Consider the following 24043-nt stretch of genomic DNA (forward strand, 5'->3'; position numbering starts at 1 on the left):
TCCTTTTTGTTGCAGAACCACACCCAAGAAGGTAAAAAGGATTGGCAGAACAGTGCTCTATAAGATTGCTTACCTTACCTTAGAGTGAATAAAGTGCATCAATCACAATGGAAGAAAATGGACTAGACCTGTAGTACCTAGATCAATGTTTGAACTATAGATATTTTTTATCAAGCAAATCGCCCACACATCCTAACACTATATTGGCCCAAATGTATGTTCTCTAAAAGTCATTCACAGAACTTCAAATGCTGTTTTTCATCTCACCACATGGTAGCACCTCAACAGGGGTGGAATATCCAGACCTTTGTGCACTGGCCTCAGGCCCACACTGCAAATGGAAAGAGAGTGTGACAGGAATGCTTGTAAGCAATCCAGCACATAGGTATTCAGGTACACATCGTTTTCTGAAGCAGCAGTGACTGAGGAGTTGGAAGTTACATGATGCACTTGATTGGGGATCAGTGTTCGAACCTGACATAAGCCTTATCCACTGGGTGAGTACCTCATGATCAAGATGCGACCCCACAATTAGTTGAAGTTGATAGTGTATCTGCGGATTGTGAAATGATTTGCAGTTCTACTGCTATCAGTCTACATTGACTTCCCTGTGTACATCTGATGGCAGTAGTAGACCAAAGGATTTGGCAGGTCATGAGAAATAAGTGACATTTGGGGGGAATTCTTTGTGGATTTGCTCGCCTATAGTACACTGGACTTAAAGAACATTACATTGATTTGACGTATGCGCCTGTGCTGTCAATTGGGTGGACATGTTACAGCACACCCTCTTGCTTCAGGTTGCTCTGGTGTCTCATGTGCCCTGGAGGATGTTGCTCTTGTCCTCATGTCAGCAAGCCTTGCTTCAGGTTGCTCTGGTGTCTCATGTGCCCTGGAGGATGTTGCTCTTGTCCTCATGTCAGCAAGCCTTGCTTCAGTTTGCTCTGGTGTCTCATGTGCCCTGGAGGATGTTGCTCTTGTCCTCATGTCAGCAAGCCTTGCTTCAGGTTGCTCTGGTGTCTCATGTGCCCGGGAGAACGTTGCTCTTGTCCTCATGTCAGCAAGCCTTGCTTCAGTTTGCTCTGGCATCTCATTTGCCCGGGAGATAGTTGCTCTTGTCCTCTGGTCGGCAAGTCGTGCTGCTGTTGTGTTTCAGAAGCTCTTGATATTGATTTTTCACTTTGAATCAGATGGAGCTTTTCCAAGTGATGTTCATTTTTGGTGCGGCAAGTTTCAGTCACTTTTATAAGTCAAATCAGTTTGTTTAAAAAACCATACATATTGGACACTGGTGAGAACGACATAAAGTAAAAAAATGTTATTGTCCATTATTCCGAGATATCAGTAACCAATCAAAGGGAACATAGCCAGATATGAGTCACAAATTATTTGATGGAAAACCAAAAGTGTGATTTTCCACAAAAGATGAAGCTAGATGTTAACACTTCATAGTTTTTAAACAAACTGATTTGTCTTATGAGATATGTAGTCCAGTCACATACTAACCCCACAAGTGCAGTTTTGGTTTATTGTTTTACTGTGATTTTGATAAACGGATTTTAGTCCATTTTGTATGTATTAATAACATTGATTCATTTTTTTGAAAACAACTCTTTGTGGAGATTTTGTATATCGGTCCAACTAAATAATGTGGAGGGAGTGCACTGTCCTATTGAACAATAGGGATAGGAGAGGGGTAATCAATCTTGTGGTGCTTGCATTTTTCTTGTTTATACGCTCCCTATTTCATGATTGATCCCCTGGAAACAAAAAATAAGGGAGTACCCAATTGTTTTACCTCTCCCTAGAGAGGCATGACTGGCATGTATGGGAACCCCCACTCACACTATATGCTGTATGCAATACACCAACTCACAAACCTGATAAAGTGTACAAAACTGTACAACACTGACTTGCATTTATGCTTACTGCTCCTATTCTGTGGGTGTGCTTTCCAACTGATGAGGTAGTTAATGGCAGAACCAGAGAGAGAAATAACAAAAGTGACAAGCCATTTCTGGATTTCTGGACTGGAAAACCCAATGCCAAAAAGCTCCCTCAGCTTGGCGCTCACTTCTGGGATGATGATTGTAGGCATATCATGTACAACAAGTAAGGAAGGTTCAGCAAGTGACGACAATACGTTGAAAAGAACAACATGTAATTGTATGGTTATTTTCAAACAGTGTTCTTTACATCAGGGTGGATGGGATACATAGGGGAACACAAAGCATGGAGTTTAAGGACCATAGTACAGAATCTTTGCACTGGTGCAAGTGCAATTTGCAATAGCGCAAGCATAGCACTAGTAAAAAAAACTAATATTTCATAGCTGTTTCTGCACCAGAGCAAAGGGCAAGGATAAGAGCAAATGTGTCTCCAGTGTAAAAATGGTTTAAAGGATATGTGCTTTGTAATAGGGCAATGATTGCACTAGTGCACATTGTACTTACACCAGAGTACATTTTCTGTGAAACTGCCACATTTGCTTCACAGAGCTCCATTTTAGCTATATCCATCAACACTCATCAATGTAATCAGGGACTATTGACTAGTTTCATCTCAGGTAAATGGACATGCCCCATGTGAAAAGGAGCACCTGGCAAGATGAAAAAAGGAATATCAGAACATCTGCAGATGGTTAACATTTTTATTTCAGTGTGGTGCCGACAAAGTAAACTTGGTCATTCTAAGTTACAATCACATTGCCCATTGCCAGTCTGAGTGTGTCTTTATCTGTTTCTATTTGTACTGTTAGAGGATTAAGCTTCAACCCCATTTGTTACTAAAGCAACAGAAACTAAATAAAGTAAAACTTTAAACACCAATAAAAAAGGTTTTGGGTGAGGAGAGAGTCTAACCCAGCTTCCAAATCTTCTCTGCATTGAAGGTAAATACTCCCACCCCTTTGGCAACCAACACGCTGACTTTGAAACCCAAGTAGGCTTACATTAGTGTTAAAACAACACCATACCTCGCCATTCACTCAGTGTCGACAAAAACTTGCACAAACAACATTTTAAAAGAAAGAAACTAAATAAGGTGGCCAAAACTAAACTGTTTGTGGATAGGATCTGACCCAGACCTTCGGTTTCAATTGCATGTATGTATAGGATTTATAAAGTGCAAGTGTAGCTGGGAGGTAACAGAGCACTGTACAAAGGGGACACACCCAGGATTGCAAGTAGGGTGTAGGGGTAGCAGAGGACCTGTGATGGGTAGAGATAGCAGAGAAAGGGCCGAATTCCAGACAAGGAGAAAGGGTGCAGTGGAGTGATCAATGATTGGCGAGATGTTCTTTGCTAATTATTGGTATTTGGAGAAGAAAAGAAAACAGTATTGTACTTCAAGGGGTTCTGAACCTGCACTACACTATTTGATTGAGGCCCTGGATGGATCGTTGCAACCTCTCCTGGGCCCTTTTGATGGAAAGACTCTCTCCAACCTGCAAGCTGATGCAAGGAATTGCTCAGCCATAAAAGCAGTGAGGATAATTGCTTCACAAAGCATATATAAGCTTATAAGCTTTTACTAGTTAACACATTTATTTTAAAGCAACAAAATAACATTGAAAAAGTCCAATCAATTAAAACTGCTTTGGATGAGGTGGGAGCTTAACACAGCTCCAATGGCTTGTCAGCACTGGAGACAAATGTTCTCACCAATTCACTAGAAACGCCATGACCTGGAAGCCCATAGAAGTGTACATGAGCATCAGCACACCAACCTGTATTCCACTCAGACAAAACCTTGCACATGGGCAGAATAGTTTGTGTCAAACGCCAGGCAATGTAAAGAGAGGGGAGATGCAGTACATTTCTTTTAAAGAATGCCAAAGATGGGGGAAAAAAATCAACAACAAGACACTTCAAGAGACACCAGGTCTCGTTTGTGGCAAAGGGTGAATCAACATGCCAGTAAATGTTGCATCCCTTCCCTATATTGTTCCACTATGTCCAGCTATGGTTCATGCCTTTGGATCTTCAACATTAAGACTACGGCCTGCACACAAAAGTGTTTGGCAAATCTGAATGTCCCTTACAATTTTTACCTCATAGAGGTGTGGTCTTTTTAGTATGTGGCAAGTCTCTTGGGATATCTGACAACATCATCCCAGATATACACATTATTTCATTAGTGACACAATTAGCCATTTAAAATTGAAAGAGTTGGTAGGTGTGGAAGAAAAAGCAAACCATTTTTTTAAAGTTAACTGACTACAGAAACTCTTTCTGAAAGAGAGAGAGAGAGTTGCCATTCACACATGGATTCCTCCTCTTGGATTGCACATTTTGCTCACTGCCATTATGAAAAGGTTTACCCTGTGAAATGCAAGGTGCAAATGACTGTGCACACAACTGAGAACATTTTTTCAACCTTTCTACGTGTAAAACTGCAAAAAGGCCTTATTTCATGCTTTAAAGAAACACATTGTGTACTACTATTGCCTGATCAGTATATAAGGGCATGCAGGAAAATGGGCAGGAAAGTCGCATCCAAAGGAATTTAGCAGGCCTCAAGAACATGGATTCAGAGTTATAAACATAAAGGAACAATTCCAGGATTTTACTACAATGTCAATGGTCTGATGTTGTTGGCAGAAGAGGTTCTTGTGGATCATACCAAACATAATTTGAAGTTCCATTGTTTTTTGCCAAACAGTTTGGATCACTTTCAATAATATTGTATTTTTATTTAACTTGAAATGAGACCTGTAGAAAATATTGAATTGGTTCACAGTTGTGTAAGATGGACAGCTCTGTAGTCATTTGTCTACTCAATGGTATATGTAGCTGGAGTTCACCTAGGCTTAACCTCACTGCAGCTCCAGCTACAGCACAAGATATGAGTCCAAAATAAGGCCCTGATTCATTGTATTCAAACTAGTTCTATTTCCAGACTCAAATACATTGCTAGATACTGGCGAATTGACAATGTACAAAGGGGCCTGTCACATATCTTCAGGCCCCTCATAAATTCCATTTAGGTTAAGTCATGTGATGTCTGTGACCAAGCAAAAAGATAGTAGCCTAGACATGTAGTATTATCAAAAAGGAGAATGTGCATCGAATGTATCAACAGTGACCTCTGTAGGCCAAAGTCAGCATTTCTTCACCTATAAACTGAATAGGAAAGTTGAATGTGTTACATTTTAACCCCAAAATGTAATAATTTGAAAATTGACATCTATTCATAACATGGAAGGTTCTACCAATTTTAAACAAATGCATTTTGTCAGTAACAATAATTATCTCTGCAAAAACACATTGAACAGGGACATTCAGCCTCTTCAATTGTATGTTCTGATCTGCACAATATAATGATCTTTATTGTAGTAAGCTTGTGCATTCACAGCAAAAAGTGACACCATTAAAATGCTTGTCTGTTCATAAGTGTAAGTTTGAATTACCCCCTTCTGTTTTATGAGACTGGTGGAAGCCACACTTAAGTCACAAGATGAGGGGAGGAGCCAGGAGTTATAAAACAGTGTGCTCTGCTATATATATATTTCTGGATAGATCTGGAAGGTGGTAACTGGGGAGCAGAGTCGAAACCATATAGATGACGGGTCCACAGGCAGGCTGGAGACAGGAGCCTTTTCAGAGAGAGTTTATAAGCCCGTTTTGGGGCTTGGGTTCCAGCTATATGTAAAGGACCTTTCTGCGGCAGTAATTCCAGACTGAGCGGGTCTCATTTATTTCTACAAAAATAAGAATCCATATTTAAAATGTAATCATTGCAACCCTATAATACAAAATTGTGCTTAGTGCTGTCCATGGTAATGTCACCGGACGAGAAGGGTCTGGGAGCCAAGGGAATGCTAATCTGACAGGGACACAGTTGCAGCATTAAATAACATTCTCTGCAACTTTTAAAAAAAATGAAATTCTAATGAGATTTAATTTCCAAAGAGTCTAATGCATTTTAGATTTGAAAGGCACAATTTAAAACTCACAGCATTTTGTACAAATTGAATGCACATTGTTTTTGCAGAAATATACCAAATTTAAATAGATTCCTTAGATCATGCAAGCATAGAATCACGCAGACTATAGTATCCTCATGAACTTCAATTATCTAATTTGATAGATGTGTGGCTGGTGTGGAACCTCTTAATAAATTCGATGTTTGTGCAGCAGAAAATAGCAGAGAGAATTCATCCGATTCACAGATAATTATGAAGTGTTAACCCCCTGAAGTAATCTTGAAATGCACAGAAAGACGTATGTGTAATGTGACATGACATAGGGTCTTTAACATGGTGGCTCTCACTGGCAAATATTACATCTCCAGCCCAAACGTGTAGAGCTGAAGGAAAATGAATAGAAATTGATTGAAAACTGCACACATATAGATTGTAATCTGCACACACACACACATATGTAGATTGAAAGTTACACACACATTTTCATTGAAGGTTGTACACATATATTTAGAGAATATTGCATACAGATCTAAGAATCCCATGCGCCACATTTAAGGCAGAAAACAAAATTTTGATCTTTAAATGATGGTTGTCATTGGGGAAAATGAAGACTGTTTATTTTATTCAATTAAGCGGCAGAATTAGGCCTCATTCTTGGAGGAGAGGGTAAGAGCCCTTGACTCTTGATTATATGTTTACCTTCAGAGTCCTTTTATATTTGCACTTTGTTCAATGTGGTGGATATCCATACCAGTGACCATGCAGCCCTCCATCTCTCCATTGAATTCAATTTAGGGGGTAAAACCATTGCAAATCAGCTTGCTCTCTTGCAGGCTAATAATTCAGCTACAATATTAGCCTGGGGGCCAATGCTTTTCAATCTCTTTAACATAAAAAGTCATACTGTGTGACTAGTAGGGTAAAAGGTAGGGAGGAGGATTATGCTGACCCATGTATTTCATCTAACCTTTCCAAAAATGTGGCCATTGGCTTAGTGATAGAAGTATTTTATTTTTGGCAAAACTCCATTTATTTAACAAAATGCTTCAAGAGAAAAAGAATTGAGAAGAAATGTATGCCTTTGTTGAAAAATAATACAGATCCAGAGTTGCCAAATAAACGTAAAATCTCAAAATCCCACAAACATGTTAAGATGCAGAGAGATGCTGAACGGATGCTGCGAGTTAAGAGCTCTAATCAAGATATACATTTTTAGAATCTGATCAATAGTCTGTGAACTTTATAAACCCAAACTTAACTTACCCCAATTACAGAATTAATTTGGAAAAGGCATGTATACTCTAAGCTGGAGGGTCAGTTGAACTTAATAATTTGCTATAAGTGACTCTGTTCGTCATATTGAATTTGAGTTGGAAAACATTTTTCATTTGATCAAGAATGCCAAATCTTAAAGAGCTCGTAGCCCAGATGGGCTTGCCAAAGTTCCATTAAGAGAGACCCTGAGCTTTGGCTTTTATTGTGTGCCATATATTTAAGCATATAGCAGACTCCAATGTACTCCCTCCATGGTGGAAAACATCTTACATTATCCCCATTTATAAGAATTGAGATAGGTTCAATCTAATTACCATCTGATTGCTCTATTAGATGTGACACGTAAGATCTTCTCTGCACTTCTACTGAGATAATTGGAGGGTTGAGTTAATGAAGTAGGGATTAGGGATAGGAATTAGTCTGCTTTCAGGAAGTGGGTGGGGACCTCTCTAAACATACTAATTATCTTCCTATTCCAGAAACAAGTTACGATGTTGAAATAGCTGATTTACATCACTTTGATTGACCTAACGGTGATACTTGTCAGGGTGATCTGGTAGAAACTTTGGCATGTACGTTATATAAATGGGATATAAATGGGACTGTCCCTGTTCACTCCTGAATATACTTATGAATCTCCCTCAAGATATGCAAGTGCAGGTTAGGTTAGATGGAGCAGGCACGATTACGGAACCAGTTACCACCCATCAAGGCTTACATCAGGGAAGTGCCAAAGTGCATTGTTTTTTCAACCTGTACATGGTAGATTTTGGGAACAACTTAAAAGGGGGGCATGCTTTTCCCCCTTGGCTAGGTCCTATTCCCATACACCCTCTGGCATATGCTGATGATTTGTACTATTGGGTAAGAGTGCAGCACTGTGAAGTTCAGATGACTTCCTGGATGCTTTCATAAAGGAAATGGGTTTAAAAATCAATCCTTCAAAAGAAGATTCAGGTGGCTCTAAAGGTGGTATGCAGCTGGAAATACCTGGGTTTCACAATTAAAGAGAATTCTAATTATTCACATAAACTGAAGGATATCACTCCCTTGATTGTGGCCTATGTGACACAAATGAAAATACTAAATTAGAAATATGGGACATTTTCCATAAAACCCGTCCTGAAGTTTTTTTTAAAAGGCATATGTTATTCTGGCCTTGCAGCATGGAGCGGGATTCAAAGGAATGGATTTTCCCTGGAACAAAGTCAAAGGAAATCGTTGCACGGTATTTACTTCTGCCAAATGGGGTCCCGATGACTAATGTTCATTACGAGTTGGGAGTACTGTCTGTCCAGGCAAAATTGAATTGGAAGATGCTGGCTCCAGTGTTTTGGGCCCTTCTGAGACTGCTCTATTTGTTGACTTGGATAGGCTGGCAAGAGAAAGCTCTGTTATTGGTTTGCTACCTGTGCTGGTCTGTTCCATGAAGATAAATGCAAGTAAAGTGGAATTAGTCAGGTATGCTGATGCAAAATAAAATTATTTGGTCTCATGATTGGGTCAATACTGGTATTCTAAAAAGACGATAAAAGTAATTCTCCCTTCTGATTTATGAAGAAAAAGAATGACATCCTCTGTCAAATTACTTAATAAGATTTCCAAATGGAAGATACAATTAAAATGTAATTTACTACCAACGTTAGAAGTGCTGGGTTCAAGGCAAAAGTTGGTAAGTGCCCTGAAGAGTACTAGATTTGTTCTAATCATTGATACATTAGAGATTTTAGAGCATCTTTTTCTAGAATACTCCACTTTACATTACTTAAGAAAAACACACTTTGTCAGGTTTGGCAATAACATGGATCAGTGAGGGGGTCCCCCCATAAATGTACAGGGAGAATGGGGGCATAAAACTGGCCTTGCAGGGGCTCTCTTCACAGGCTGCTATCTTCAATGATATTCTTCTGTTTGCTTTCTTCAGACCCTGTTCCATTTTTCAAGACCCCAAACTTAGCAATCAACAATCCAAGGTTTAGCTCCTACTTAGCTGGGTCTAGGCCCTCTATGAATTCCAGCAGTATCAAGCAGTATCTGATTAACTTCCACCCACACTCAAGCTTTATATTTAGCAATCTCCCATATAACTTAGTTTAGAAAATACAGTTGCCATTTCATACGTATTAGGAAATATATCCATCCCTGCAATAGCACTTATTAAGGCCTTCATGAGGGATTATATATATGACAAGATTTGTTAAAGTAAGTCATGGGTAGGACAGCACTCCCAGGACTTGTATTGCTTTGCTGCTTGTTTAAGGCAGAAAGGGTGTCCTCTTTAGTGATGAGTGGGATTATGTGGAGCTTAGTCACAGAATTCCTCACTAGCTGTTTTTCTATATTTGTATGTCTGTCACATGAGTAAATTCCTTTAAAGTGATCATGAAAAACTCCAAAAAAGACGATTAATCTTTAAAATCCCTATTGTCGGAGTTAGTACTCTTAATCACCATTCGGCATAACTAATGAGAGTTATGTATTAGCACAGGTACTTTTAAATCCTCTCACTGATGACCTGCTGTTTTTGCTTTGGCTCCCTATAGATCTTCTTATAAAATAACCTCTTATCGTGTTGCACAAATCTAACTTGCTAGTTAATGCAATGGAACTGTGCTTCCTTGTTTAGTCAGGTTATATAATTACTAAACCATTTTTTCCACTTTTTCGCATTGTTTTTTACATTGTTGTTTTTACTACCAGCAGTAAAGGAAAACACAATTCCCTGTCTGAATGTAGTAAATACATTATACGTAACACCTTGAAAATTGTCATTGGCTAAACAGGATTCAATCAGATTGCAATTATCATGAACTAAGATGGCTCAAATCGCTTTATTGTCCAGTTTATCCTTTCTTATAATTTGTCTTTTAATTGTCATCTATCCTTCTAAAACATAGATTTCTTGTCGCAGTATGTTTAATTGCTCTTTAATGATTAAATGCAAATACAGAGGTTATCAGGTAATAATGTCCCTATATAAATGGTCATCGTACATAATGTCACCGGTAAAAGGTTGTGGCGACATTATATATATATATATATAATGGGAGAGCTGTAAAAATTAAAACAGATAGGGCATGTCAAATGTGAGGAGAAAGACCAAGAGTCAATAATTGTTTAATTTCTTTAATTTCTTCAACATATATGTTTATGCTAAATGACAAATAATTAGCAACCCAGGTGCATAGACTTCCTATGTTACACCCACAACAATTGTCAATTGCTGCTACTACTAATTCAGGAAAGAGATATAGGCTCAGGATAGCCAATATCTATGTTTCCCAGTACACAATGGTATCATACTAAATAACACATTGTAGCAACAACTGATCTACGAGTGTATTAACAATCCCAGTAATGTTTCATAATAGGATCCTCAGGGAATTAGCTAATGGATTTATCAGAAATTTGTCATAGGAGGTGGAATCTGTGTGCTATTGTTTTTTTTAAAGGATAACTCTAATTCCATTGTGAGTTAATTTGTTTAGTATGTAACTTGAGCTATAATGATTTAACAGCTCCGCTCAAATAAAAATGGGCACCACTGAGGTATTCTACAAATGAGTATCTCTACACTAATGATGTCAGTTGTTGTAATAGTCAGACAGTATCCTCCATGAAGGTAAATATTTGGTAATAATTACCCAGCTCAGTTGGGTAAAATATCTGAATCTCACTACAGTGTGTATAAGAGTAATCATGAGCCATCAACACTTTGTGGCTGGGTAGTGTGGAGGACAGCCTATCCTTGGTAAATTACCTTGTACATTCAACTGACTATTTCAAGAAGTCAAATGTAATAGATAAAACGAGGCAAGGGACCAAAGTCTTGTTTTTTCTCTAAGATGTTATATTATTAGATCAGAGTTAAGGAGTGTAGTTACCAGGCTGAGGATTCTGAAAATCATAACAAGATCATCCCCTGCCAATAGTTTATCTTTATAGCCTATCTGAGCTGTTCTTTTGACTATTATTAAGTCTGCAGGGTCAAGATGCATCCCTTCTACACATGTGTTGATTGAATGTGTTGTGTTATTCACACATTTTTTAGATCAGTAGTGATGAAACTCTCAGATAATAAACCCTTATTTGATTTTCACCTAGTACACTCTAGGGAGGTTAATCAGAAAAAACTGTTTTAGAGGAGATTTCAAAATGGGACATGCCTTTAAACTGCTACTCCCGTATTTGGGCCGTTTAGTTGGTTCTTTTGATTTGTCTTTGCCTTTACTCTAGGTGTAGGTTTGTATTTGTATTTGTATTTATCTTTGTTTATATAGCGCTTTACACCAAAGCGCTGCACATTATAACAACAGGATACATAAGATAATAACATAACAGTAACAGTAGAAGAAAATTAACAAATTGAGAATCAGGCCAACAAAACAATAAGTAGAGCAATTAACTGGAGGAGAGAAGGAGAGAAGTGCAGTAGAATTGAGAGGGAGAGGGGGGAGGGGAAGGGGGAAGGGAAAGGAAGGGTAGAGGGGAGAGATTGGAGGGGGAGGGGGATGAGAGGATCAAGGAGATAAGGCAAGGAAGGAGGGGAGAAGGAAGGGGGAGGGGTTTCAAGGCGGGGAATGGAGGAGGAGAAATTTGAGGGAAGTTCGGAATGAGGAAAAGGTGGAAATAGAGCAGAGTGAGAGAGGCAAGGAGTTCCAGTGTAGGGGGGCTAGGAGATGGAAGGAGCGGAAACGGGATGAGGCAAGGGGGAAGGAGGAACAATTAGAAGGAAGTGGTCGGCAAAGCCCAGGGAGCAGGAGGGAGTGTAGAACGAGAGGAGGGAGGCAAGATAAGGGGGAGCAAGACTGTGGAGAGATGTAAAGACTAGGCAGATAAATTGAAATTTGAGATTAGAATGAAAGGGAAGCCAGCCAAGGGAGGAAAGAGAAGCAGAGATGGAGTCACGGTGGAGAGGAGACAAAGGGTGCGGACGGCAGAGTGGTAGATAGATTTAAGTGGGGCAAGATGAGAAGTAGGAAGTCCAAAGAGTAAGGAGGAGCAGTAGAAGAGGTGAGAGAAAATAAGGGAGGAGATTAAAAGTTTAGTAGCATGGAAAGTGAGAGAGTGGCGGACTTTACGAATATTAAAGAGGTGGAAGCAACAGGCACAAGACGTGAGAGAGATGTGATGGGAAAAGGTGAGAGAGGAGTCAAAGTGGATGCCTAGGTTGCGAGTGTGGTCAGAGATGGAGAGATAGAAGGGGGAAAATGAATGAAAGGAGGAGGAGAGGGAGGGGGAGGGGAGTTGGAGGGGAAGAAAATAACTTCAGTTTTATCAGTGTTAACGGAAAGGAAGCAAGAAGACATCCAATTTTTTTATAGCAATAAAACAGGAGGAGAGTTTAAGATGGAGGTCAGTAGAGAAGGAAGAGAAGGAGAGGAAGAGTTGAGCATCATCGGCGTAGAAATGGTGAGAAATGCCAAATGAGGAGATAACTGGGGCGAGGAGGGAGGTATAGAGTGAGAAAAGGAAAGGGTAATGTACCGAGCCTTGGGGTACTCCATATACCAGAGGCTGAGAAGGAGAGGAGCGACCTCCCCAGGAAACAGTAAATGAGTGGGAGGAGAGGTAAGAGGTCAGCCAGTTAAGAACATAGCCTTTGAATCCAAAGGAAGAGAGAGTATTGAGAAGAAGGGGCTGATCGACAGTGTCAAAGGCAGCAGAGAAGTCTAGAAGAATAAGGACAGAGGATTGCTTGGAGTGTCGAGCAGAGAGGAGGGAGTTAAGGATGTAAATGAGGGCAGTTTCAGGAGAGTGTTTAGGACGGAAGCTGGATTGAGAGGGAGGAAGGAGAGAGAGATTAGTGACAAAGGTTGAGAGTTGTGGGGGATAGGACAGTAGTTGCAGGTGAGCAGGGGGTCAGCAGAGGGTTTCTTTAGAATAGGAATGATAGTGGCATGTTTAAAAGCAGAGGGGAAGATAGCAGAGGAAAGGGAGGTGTTGAAGAATGAAGTTAAGTAGGGAATAAGAAGAGGGTAGATTTTAGGTATAAGGAGGGAAGGGAAAGGGTCAGTAGGAGCAGAAGAGGGGTGGGCTTTGGAGAGGAGGGTGGAAACGTCAGAAAGGGAGACACGGGAGAAGTCAGTCATGCAGGTAGAGGGGGAGAAGGGAGAAGGGGGAGGGAGGGAGTTAGAGGAGCAATTAATTTTTTGCCGAAGGGCAAGGATCTTGGAGGAGAAGAAGTTTGAAAAGTCAGAGGGAGAAAGGTTGGACAAGGCTGATGGATCGGGTGTGGGAGGAGAGAGAAGACGAGAGAGAGTTTGGAAGATGCGGCAGGGGTGGGAGGCTTGGGATTGGAGAAAGTTGGAGTAGTAGGAGCGTTTTGCAGAGGAGAGGCAAGAGTCATAAAGAGAGTGGTAAGAGAAATAAGAGGTTTGGTTGGAAAGCAGAGGGGATTTGAGCTAGAGTCTCTCAAGACATCGAAGAAGACGCCGCATGGAGAGAAGTTGTGGAGAGAGCCAAGGTTGAGAGGGTTTCCGGGTTGGTGGGAAGAAGGAGAGGGGGTGAAGTCAATCAAGAGAGGAGGAGATAGAAGAGGATGAGGACAAATATTTGAATTTCTGGATCTACATTTTGGTTTTTCCCCTTTGTCTTTATTTACACAAGGCAATGCGTGTGGGGTGTGATTTTCAGTTAATAGTTGGATCTTAAGACATTTCACAGTTAGAGTTTTTATCATTGAATATTTGCACTACATTACTTGTGTCTAAATATTCAATAGGACTGTTTTCTTGAACTTTTATGGAACTAATAGTATTTTGAGGTCATTACTTTCTTTTAATTATTACTAAAAGAGAAATATGATAGATTTTGTGTGTTTCATTCTGGAGAGAAAATGGTGGTGTTTTTGTACCACTATGGTTCATTACCCTATATGGTGGTTCATGAAAGTGTTTCTCTGGATAGTTAATTACACATGAATAATCACTCTCTCTTGAGATTTCCTTGTCACAGTTAGAACTCCAAGATTTATGTTAAGTTATTTGTATCTTAGATTTTGGCGCCCAACTCCAATTAGTAAACATGAGTCCATGGAGCTCTGGTTTGCTGGTGCACTAGTTCTCACTACCCCTTTAGGAGTAGTTGATTATTTTGTTCTGCCCATTGTTTGTACTTTACTTTACGTTACTTTACTTTACTTTGCATTAATACCACGCACCAAGGACGCAAAGGAAGGCTTACGGGCAAACCCAAGACAAAACAGGAAATACCCCATGTAGAAAGGGGAGTGACTGCGCATCGAGCACATCAGTAGACAGAATCAGAGGAGAGTGTCCTAGCAAAAAAGCAGAGTTTTTAGTTTCATTTTAAAGAGCTTGGTAGACTTGACTTCCCCTAAATGCACAGGCAGAGAATTCCCGGCTTTTGGGGTGGCTGTAGCAAATGATCCCTTTAGAACTTTACTGCTATTGCAACATGTAGTCATCAGTTGATTGGTCATCAGTTGATTGGTATAGTTAGATCTTAGCGCTCTCAAATTCTGTTTATCCATCAGGTAGGATGGCATGAGTTCCATGTGACATTTGTGGTTAATTGAAAGTAGCCGAAACTGAACTCTGGCCCTCAACAGGAGCCAATGTAGACTTTGCCTCGCATCCGACACATGGTCTCTCCATTTGAGTCCTTCGACCACTCTAACTGCACAGTTCTGGATTACCTGTAGGCGGTTGCAATCTGATTGTGGAATGCCAATGAGCAGGCTGCAAGAATAATCAATTTGTGTGCCTACTATAACCCTTGTGATCGTCTCTGCATTTTTTTGAGAGATGAGCGGCCGAAGGTGAGCAAGTAATTTTATATAGTAGGTAGATGCAGAAATCAACCCACTAACCTGTGCTTTCATATTCAGATTCTGGTCCAGAAAAATGAGTAGTGTTTTCACCTTCTTTTGAACCTCAATCTTGTAATCCGCAATAGAAAAGCATTTGTACAGTGGGCCTAACTTCAGAATCTTTTTCTGAAAGCACACCACCATATTTTTTTTTTCCTTGTTGAGGGCCAATCCATTCTGAACCATCCAAGTTTGGATGGTGTCATAGACCTTGTTGCTATAACCCTTGTCCTCACTATGCAAACCTGTTAGCGGGATGACACATTGAGTGTCATCCAGCATAGTTGGCAAATGTGATACCATTACGCTCCAATAAATCCTAAACAGGGACAGTGAAGACATTATAAAGTCACAGGGAGACACAAGCTCCTTTAGTCACGCCATATGATAAAGTAACTGGCCTAGACTCAGCTTCCCCGCTAACAACTCTACATTGGCCCTCATTACAAGTCAGGCGGTGGACCATTGTACTATTAGCTCCATGGTCCATGCCGGATTCCGCCATGGTGGATGGCGGAATTACCGCCCCATTCCAAGGTGAGTGGGGTGGTAATTCCCCATTCACCATTTGCCCTTCCCCATTCCCATTTTTGCCCCATAGGGCATAATGGGGATGGGGAAGGCGCTAATTACGGCACCGTAAATTAAGGTGCCGTAATTAGCACCAAGGTCGCTTAGCGCCTTGGACTTTAACACCTGCAAAAAGCAAGCATTAAAGTGTGAATCAGGTGTTAAGGGTTAACGGCGCCGACGGCGCCGTTAAACCCTTAACGCCTGACTTGTAATGAGGGCCATTGTCTATCACTTAAAAAAGAGGCAATCCACTCGGCAACATTATCAGAAAATTTAGACAAAACCCTCAACCTGATGATCAGAATAGAATGATCCACCAGGTTGAAGGCTGCAGAGAGATCCAAAATCATAAGTAGCAAAGCTTGGCCCTTATACATGGTCTCAAGTAGTTTGGCCTTCAAATCAAGGAGTGCTGTTTCCGTTTCATGGTTTCGTCTGAAACCTGATTGGAGTTTGTTCAAATCGGATGTTGATAAAGATATGCAGTTATTTGACTATAGGCCACCCAATCCAATATCTTTATCAGAAACTGAGTGTTCGTAATGGGCCTATAATTTGTCGCTGTAAGTGGACAAAGCCCTGGTTTCTTTAAGAGAGGGGCGATCCATGCTTTTTTAAAACCTTCTGGTATGTGGTTATCTGCAAATGAGGTGTTCACAAATTTACATAGAGCAGAGATAAGCAAGGGCGAGCACACTTAAATGATCATGGAAGAACATGGGTCCCCCTTACAGCTCATAGATTTCAACTGCATGATGATCTTGGACAAGTCTGGTTCTGTTATAGGAGAAAAGTTAAAACCCTATTGAGAAACCGAGTCGCCCAGAGTCTCTACCTTTACGCACTCTAACGGTTTATTTATAATACATTTTTGAGCCTTAATACCTTTTTTGATTTTGTCTAGTTTTGCCATCATGGCTTCCTGGATTGCATCGCACCAGGTGTAATCTTTCAGCAAGGCTGCCTTGCTCGGACTCTTAGGAGATTCCTGTTCTCTCACTTTTCTGTACATTTCCAAGCTTGGATTATCCTGATTTTTCCTCCAGGCATAAAATTATTTCAGCTTTATTGATTTAAGCTTTTGTAAGTCTGCATTAAACCACTTGATTGCTTTGTGATCATCCGAAGTGCATTTTTTCTTTAGTGGCGCTAGTGTCTCCGTGATCTCATGAAAAGAATGTAGAAACAGATTAGTTATATCCTGCAGTTTTACAGCATTTAAAATCTCTGGCACCAGGGAAGAAACCCATGATTTCAATGACTCTAATGTAAGATTCTTCCAATTTCTTGTGTGTGTATAATCGACAGATATCAATATGGCACCCTACATTCATTATATTATTCGCTTTGACACACAGTAACTGATGCAATGGATCAAACCTCACAAATAGTAAATCTAAAAATAAAATATTTCTATTTGTGACAAATCCCCCATTTGGTAGTTACTTAAAATTTTTAAATAATAAGTATGTTCGGTCAATAAAAAAATAATAATGTATGCAGGACAAAGTTGCCAACTGAACAAAATATACCATCAGTGTCAAATTCATAAAAGCAAACGGAATAGATTATACAAACTGTGAAAATACATACTCATCCAAAGTTCTCAACTTCAACAAGTTGTACTTTGATTCCTGGTCTTAGTGACATCAATGTACTAAGAATGTAGGCAGATTTATAGTAATAGTGTATTCCGTTATTAATAAACTTTGCAGAGCAGCTGTTACTTCCAAGCCCCAGGTCATCCGGGTGTACTTAAATTAGTATTATGGTAAAAGTATATATGGAGGTCAGTCTAATGATTCTATATTGGCAAGCTGTCACATTCTTCACATTACCACATTTTCTTTAGTCAAGAATTATTATGTTGGGATACAAGCTTTATTTAGCTTGCAATAAAATCATACTAAAATAGAGATAATAGGTTGTTTATAACGCACATAATACCCAGAGGTTTCTAAGCACGAACCCGAGGATCAAACCTGTGCTGCTTCGTGTCGTCTTGCTTCCAAGGTGAGCACCTTGCCCCAGAGCTACACTCCCAAACATAATATAAAAAAACACATTTTTGTGTTATGATGTTACAGTATTATCACACCTTCAATCATTAAAAAAAAGCACAGCTTGGTTCCAAGCCTCAATTGCCCCCAGTCAACCCAGCTGTGCTTTTCTTTACTGATTGAAGTGTGCTAATACTGTAACATCATAACACACAGATGCGTTTTTTAAATATGTTTCCAACAAAAATATCAGAACATTCTATTTGCAATGAGTGCACCTAGTGGAAATCAGCACCCAATTTCCTCCCATCCAGGAACACAGCAGGGCAAGGATTCTTTGGGACTTGTGTAATTGAATTCAGGGTAATCTTTATAACCACTATTCTGTAAGGTGCTGAGTCAGAATATACCCTCATGAGTAGTCAAATAACTCCCATTCAGCCTTGTACCCCTCTTGGAAAGCAAATCTGTTCTAGGTGATATTTTCCTCAGGGGTTGGGCCCAATTCTCCAGGAAATGTCCAGGCTCACCACTCATTAATTTGAAACGGGTGGTATCTCATCTGCTCAACTTTTCACAATACAGTCAGATCCTTATTCCCTATGTGTTCCTGCTTTTTATAAATACTGATATTCCCACAATCTGACATTGATTAAGTCACACTTTTTGATTGGTCAAATCTGTTCATGGGCTTGTTCAATGCTCAGACACTACTATGGAATGCATAGCCCTCATTTTCATAGGTTGATCATATCTTCTAAACATGTGAAAAGAAAAAATATAGTGGGGCTATTTCCTCTCACACCTTTGCATGCAGACATCTTTTTATTCCATATTTCATTATGGCAGCATACTGCCTTCATAACGTATTAATTTCTGGGATTGCCCTATCTAGATGGACGTCAGGGTATGTAGCATAAATGTGTGGCAGCATTTTTCATAATGTTATTATTATTCATAAAGTTAAGAATTCTTTAAAAAACATAGTCAATGGCATTTTGGTTTCATATTAGAGATTAATGTTTTATGATCATAACACGTTTTTGCATTCGTTTTTTGTGATTTTAATGTAGATTTATACGCGAAATACATGTTTAAAAGCATACATCGTATTGATTCACCTAGCCCATTATATTTCAGGGTAACTTTAAGTTTCTGTTTTGATTTTTGCTTCTTAGAGTTGTAAAACAACAATGCTAGCAGGCCACTCAGCCAGTAAATGGCCTGGATCTGCTCACAGAGGGCCATCATTGTTTGTCTTTCCATTAGGCTGCCCAACCGGATGGTTTTATTGAGAACTGATGTGCAAGGGGGGCACATTAAGGGAAATAAAGGTTATGTGAAGGCCAGTCCTTGGGAGAATAGGCTGAGTTGTGATAGGAGTAATTCTGATTCTTATCAGTCAACACACCATATTTCGGTCTCTACTGGTATTTTAAACTGCGTTTATAAGAATATCGTCATACTTAGAGGAACTTAGAAGGGTGGGGGCCCTCATGAAATTGGAGGACTGACCCCCTTGCATAAATGTGAGCCTAAAGGTATAATAAACAATAAATCTGTCTACACCATATAGATCAAGGCAAGCTTCATGGGATATATAAACCTCCCCCACATGTTACTATCAATGCAATGCTAACATGGAGGTTTAACTTGTGGTCTAGTAAGCAAAATAAAGAAAAAACAAGCATTGGCCAAAGCCACATTTAGAAAACCATTAATTTCTCATACATTTACACCCTAGTGTATGCCATATTTTTTAATTGTATATGTTAAAATCCCTATTTAATCAGCATAGGTTTGTGCATGCATTCATACAGATATCAATGTTATTTTATAACATATATTCTTGAAGGAATGAATCAACGTTTCACTTGCTGTTGAAAAATGAAAAACACATTTTATACTGGAACATTTCTGACACACAGGGCCTTTTCATATTTTTAGGGATAGACTTCATTGATTTATAAGGAGAAAGTATTATTGATGAGTTAGAATGCTGCCTTGCCCTTCACTGATATTTCTGTTTTTAGATGCATGTAACATATCATGTTAATAAAACAATGCCACTGTTTTTTATGACTGCACATTTTCATTTTTAAACTAGTGCCTTTAGCATTTTGTCTTGTAAATTCATAATCCTGCAGAACCACATTTGTGGGCTTTGAAGAGCTTATTGCCTTACAGTTTAACACAGTTCCTGATGTATGGCAAAACCTGTGCCATTTGTCAGGTGTTATCTCTCAAACGAGCAGATAACTACTAGCAAATGCACCCTTTGTGTGAGAAGTTACACAACACACCAGCCTCCAGTTGTCTTTTGTTCTCTCCTATAACTCCCAGGTCTTTGCCCATGCTCGCATCTTTCTCCGACTCCAGACTACAAGATTAGTGATAGGCGATGCGAAAGTAGTTAGGTCAGTTACAGCTATGGCTACAAAAAGGGACTCTATATACTAAAACTGGCCAAGCTAACACCACACTGCTGCCATGTGCACTAATATGTGGCAGATCTGAGGGGCTGCAACACTGGCACGTGATTTATAAAATGCTTCACAACAGATGATGCCCTGGCGTCTGCCCAGTTTTCTCCTTCACAACTCCCATAAGTCATGTCTTTTTCATTTAAAAAAACACAAATAAATGGGTGTCTGCTCGCCCCCCTTCCAGTTGTCAAATAGCAGTATTTGTGGGTGGTCAAATCATGGTCCTTATTTTTTAGGGATGCATGGAGTCAAACATAATTTCTATTTTAGGATGAAGACACTGGCATGCAGTGTTGTATATCCTCACAAACCCTCCTCCCCACATTACAACTTTTGTTAGAGGGTTGTTGAGAGCAACCTCTTTAGGATGGGGTTGCTGCAGAGGAAAACTCTTCTGAGGACCTTTCTGATCAGATTCTCATGCCACCTTCTTTTTCCTTCAGAAGAATTACTCATTGGTGTTTGAAAGTAATGCAGACATTGACCGTAAATGGCTTTGGCAAATCCAGACCAGTAGGATCTTTCATTGCACTTTGTATGGTATCCGTCAATAGATTGTAGAGCATTAAATGAGATAATCATTCAAACAGATATTCACCTATCCCAAGAACATGCCCAAAGAACACATTTGTTCTGGTCCTGCAATCACCATAACACATTGTATTTCATAGGTATATTGACTTTGGTGAGGGTCAAAGAGGGTTATGGATCAAAATAATATCTTAAATTCAATATTGACATAATTATTTTAGGATATTGATTTTTCTACTCGTAATGAATGCCAACACCAGTCCAGTGGTATGTTCATTGATGTAGTCTCATATTTGAATAACATATTGATGTACTGTGTCCTCACATTGGGAAGGGATACTGTGAACACATGGTATCAATATTTTATGAACTCAATAGAATCACTTACATTGAAAAATTGAAACATGTTATTTTCATAAATTACATATTGAACTTTTGGGTTTAATTATATCACTTTTAGGTATTGCTATGGACTCAACAAAACTGTGGCTTGGAAATGATCGGCATCGCTTTCAGACAGAGATCTGAAGCTTTTAAACATTTTCGATGCCTCATGTTCTCACCCTTTCACCCCTCATTCTGCCTTTCACTTTTATTACTCTCAGGGGAAATTCCCCATTCCTTGCTCATGAAGTACATTTTCAGTGGATTTATCAAATATTGAAAGTGCTCACCGAGATGAGAGTGTTTTCACATCCTGAACTGGACAGCACACATGATGAAAGGTTTGATTCCTCCCATTCAGAAACTGGTAATTCTGATATGCAGGAATTGATGCCATAGCTTATATTCCTCAGATGGTTAAATACTCATACATTGCATTTTGTAGCTTATGGACTCCAAATGTTACACAAGTGGATAGCTGTTTGATTGGAAACATTCTTTTAAAGAATTCAAAATGTGCTGTAACTATAACACTTTATCTTATGACTTTTCACTTTGTAAAGAAACTCCAATGACACAATCAATAGATAAACCAGCCAGATGCATTACTTTCCTATTTTAACTATATTAATGTGTTCATAAAAAATAAATAATTGGAAGAAGCAATGGACTTTGTAAACCTAGAACATTGAACCCTTTCTGTATTAGCAAATATTACCAGAAGAATACATATACTAAATATATAATGAAAACTCTCAAACATTAATTGCATTAATGGCCATGCTACAAAGAATATTCTTTTCCAGTGGGGTAACTGGATCATCTTTACTTTTCACGACTTATGTACATACAATTTTAAATTATGTCTTTGTTTTATTCTTTCTTTAATATGTATGATTGCACACTACAGATGTTGTATATTAAGGACTAGCATTAACTTTCCACATTTCTATTATGCACAATTCTTACACATTCTAACTGGCATTAAAAAAGAAAGGGGAACGTTCTCTACCAATTGCAGTGTCCCTTTGACCCTTCCATGAAGCACACAACAGTTAAATATGCTGTATTGGAAACATTGGTGAGGTGTGTTTTGTGCCTACGGCTGGTTGGTACTCAAAAAGACATTGAACACTCAGCTAGAGCCAGACTAAAAACTGCAACCTAGTTTTAGCTGTGTACTCAGCATTATAAAGCTTGTACCAAAGTGCCATTGCATGCTGAGTCAATGAGGGGACCTCATAGCGAAAGCAAATTATGATGTGATGGATTATATGAATGCCTATAGAATCTACAAAGAGGCAAAAGGGAACTATAATGAGCCACTAGGATTACTTCCATATCTATCCTATCCAAGTCAGCCCGTGTTGCTCATTAGAGTGGTGTTTTTTCTGCAATTACCCAAATTTGAAGGATGGCCGGCACTTATGGGCCCATATTACAGAAAGTGCACTGGTGAAAGTGCAACTTTGTGTTGCTTTTCAACCTGGCCAAAAATTGCCAATGATTTGAAATAGTTGACTGTAATGCTTTAGAAGGCATAACATGGAGAGTTACCTACTGGGGATTTACAAGTCTCTTGCACCAATACGTTTTGTGACTAGTGCATAGGATATCAAGCTGAACTCTGGATCCGACTTGCAGCCAAACGTGAGCTTTCATCGTTGGTTTTATATGTCCAGTTTTGCATATTTGAAAATAATCACACAGTCTGATTTCGATTTTTCGGAAGTATGTGCAGCAGTTTTTTGGGTAGCCAGGTGTGGACTATATATTTCATGAGTCCAGCAAAGCCAATGCAAGAGCACTAGTTAGTGAATGAGAGAAACTTTAAGAGAATTGAAAGCTGAAATTGAAGTTTCTGAACAACTGCATTAATCTGAGGAACACAACTGAGATCTGCATTGACAATGACTCCCAGGTTCTTTGTTGCGGTAATACACACAGATGCTGTTTATGGATTAGAGGACATTCAAGAGGAGTTGTTGCAAGCATGCACATTCCGAGAAGTTTTGTTTCCATTTAAACTGAGCTAATTCTCGTTCACCCAATAAGAGATGTTAGCCAGTCAGTCAGATAGATTCTTCTTACCTCATTGGATGGTTTCTATCTGGCAAATGATGTGTGTTTCTTCGTGGATTTATATTATGCCTAGCCTTTCCTGCACCTAGTGCAAACCAAAAAAGGGTCAAAGATTGCTTTTCACAAACCTGACCAAAAATGTACCAATAGTTCATACCTGCATAATAGATCCCAATACCAGCATAAAATCACCTTTGTTGGTTCTACACACACAAACACACACAGAGACACACCGCACATGGTCTACATATTAGAGAAGACACAGATGAGAACATGTAGACTATGTGACAAAATAACCATTTTATCATTCTCACATAGATTCACACATGACATCCAGAAGTAATGAAAACCAGCTATATCCCGGAGAATTATATTCCCAGGCGGTATTACACTGTCTATTTTGGGAAACCCAATATTCATGGACTATACCTTTGTTAGATGGAAACCTGGTCTGGATCCAGGAGAATCAACTACAGATCCAGGATAAGAGGTCTAGAAAGAGGCCTTAGTCAGGTCAGACGTGACAGTGTGGAATCAGAAAAAATACAATATTATGGCTGTTACACCAAGCAGAGGAAAATACACCGACACGGGCTTATAAAGATTCCCAGAATCTTTATTACAAAACTGAACAGTATTCAACAAAGTACACAAATAGCTATTTGGCCGTCAATACATCACAGAGACCACCAGCAGGTCCAATATGAGCAGTGAGGGAATTTCCTAGCTGGACATCGGTGCTTTTATACAATTTGTAAAATGATGTCCAGCCCCCTTACAAGTCAATCATGCACTGGGCTAGGGTCGCGCCAGGTTCACTTTCCTAATTTACATATCTCGTGCATACGGTTTACTTTTCGATACATTTACTAACACACTCCATTGTTCTTCAATTTAACATTTACACTCTTTATATATTGCTTTAATACAGACCAAACAATGTTACGCATAT

Source organism: Ambystoma mexicanum, chromosome 10 (assembly GCF_040938575.1).
Source record: "Ambystoma mexicanum isolate Mex_15411 chromosome 10, UKY_AmexF1_1, whole genome shotgun sequence".
In the NCBI taxonomy this organism is placed as follows: Eukaryota; Metazoa; Chordata; class Amphibia; order Caudata; family Ambystomatidae; genus Ambystoma; species Ambystoma mexicanum.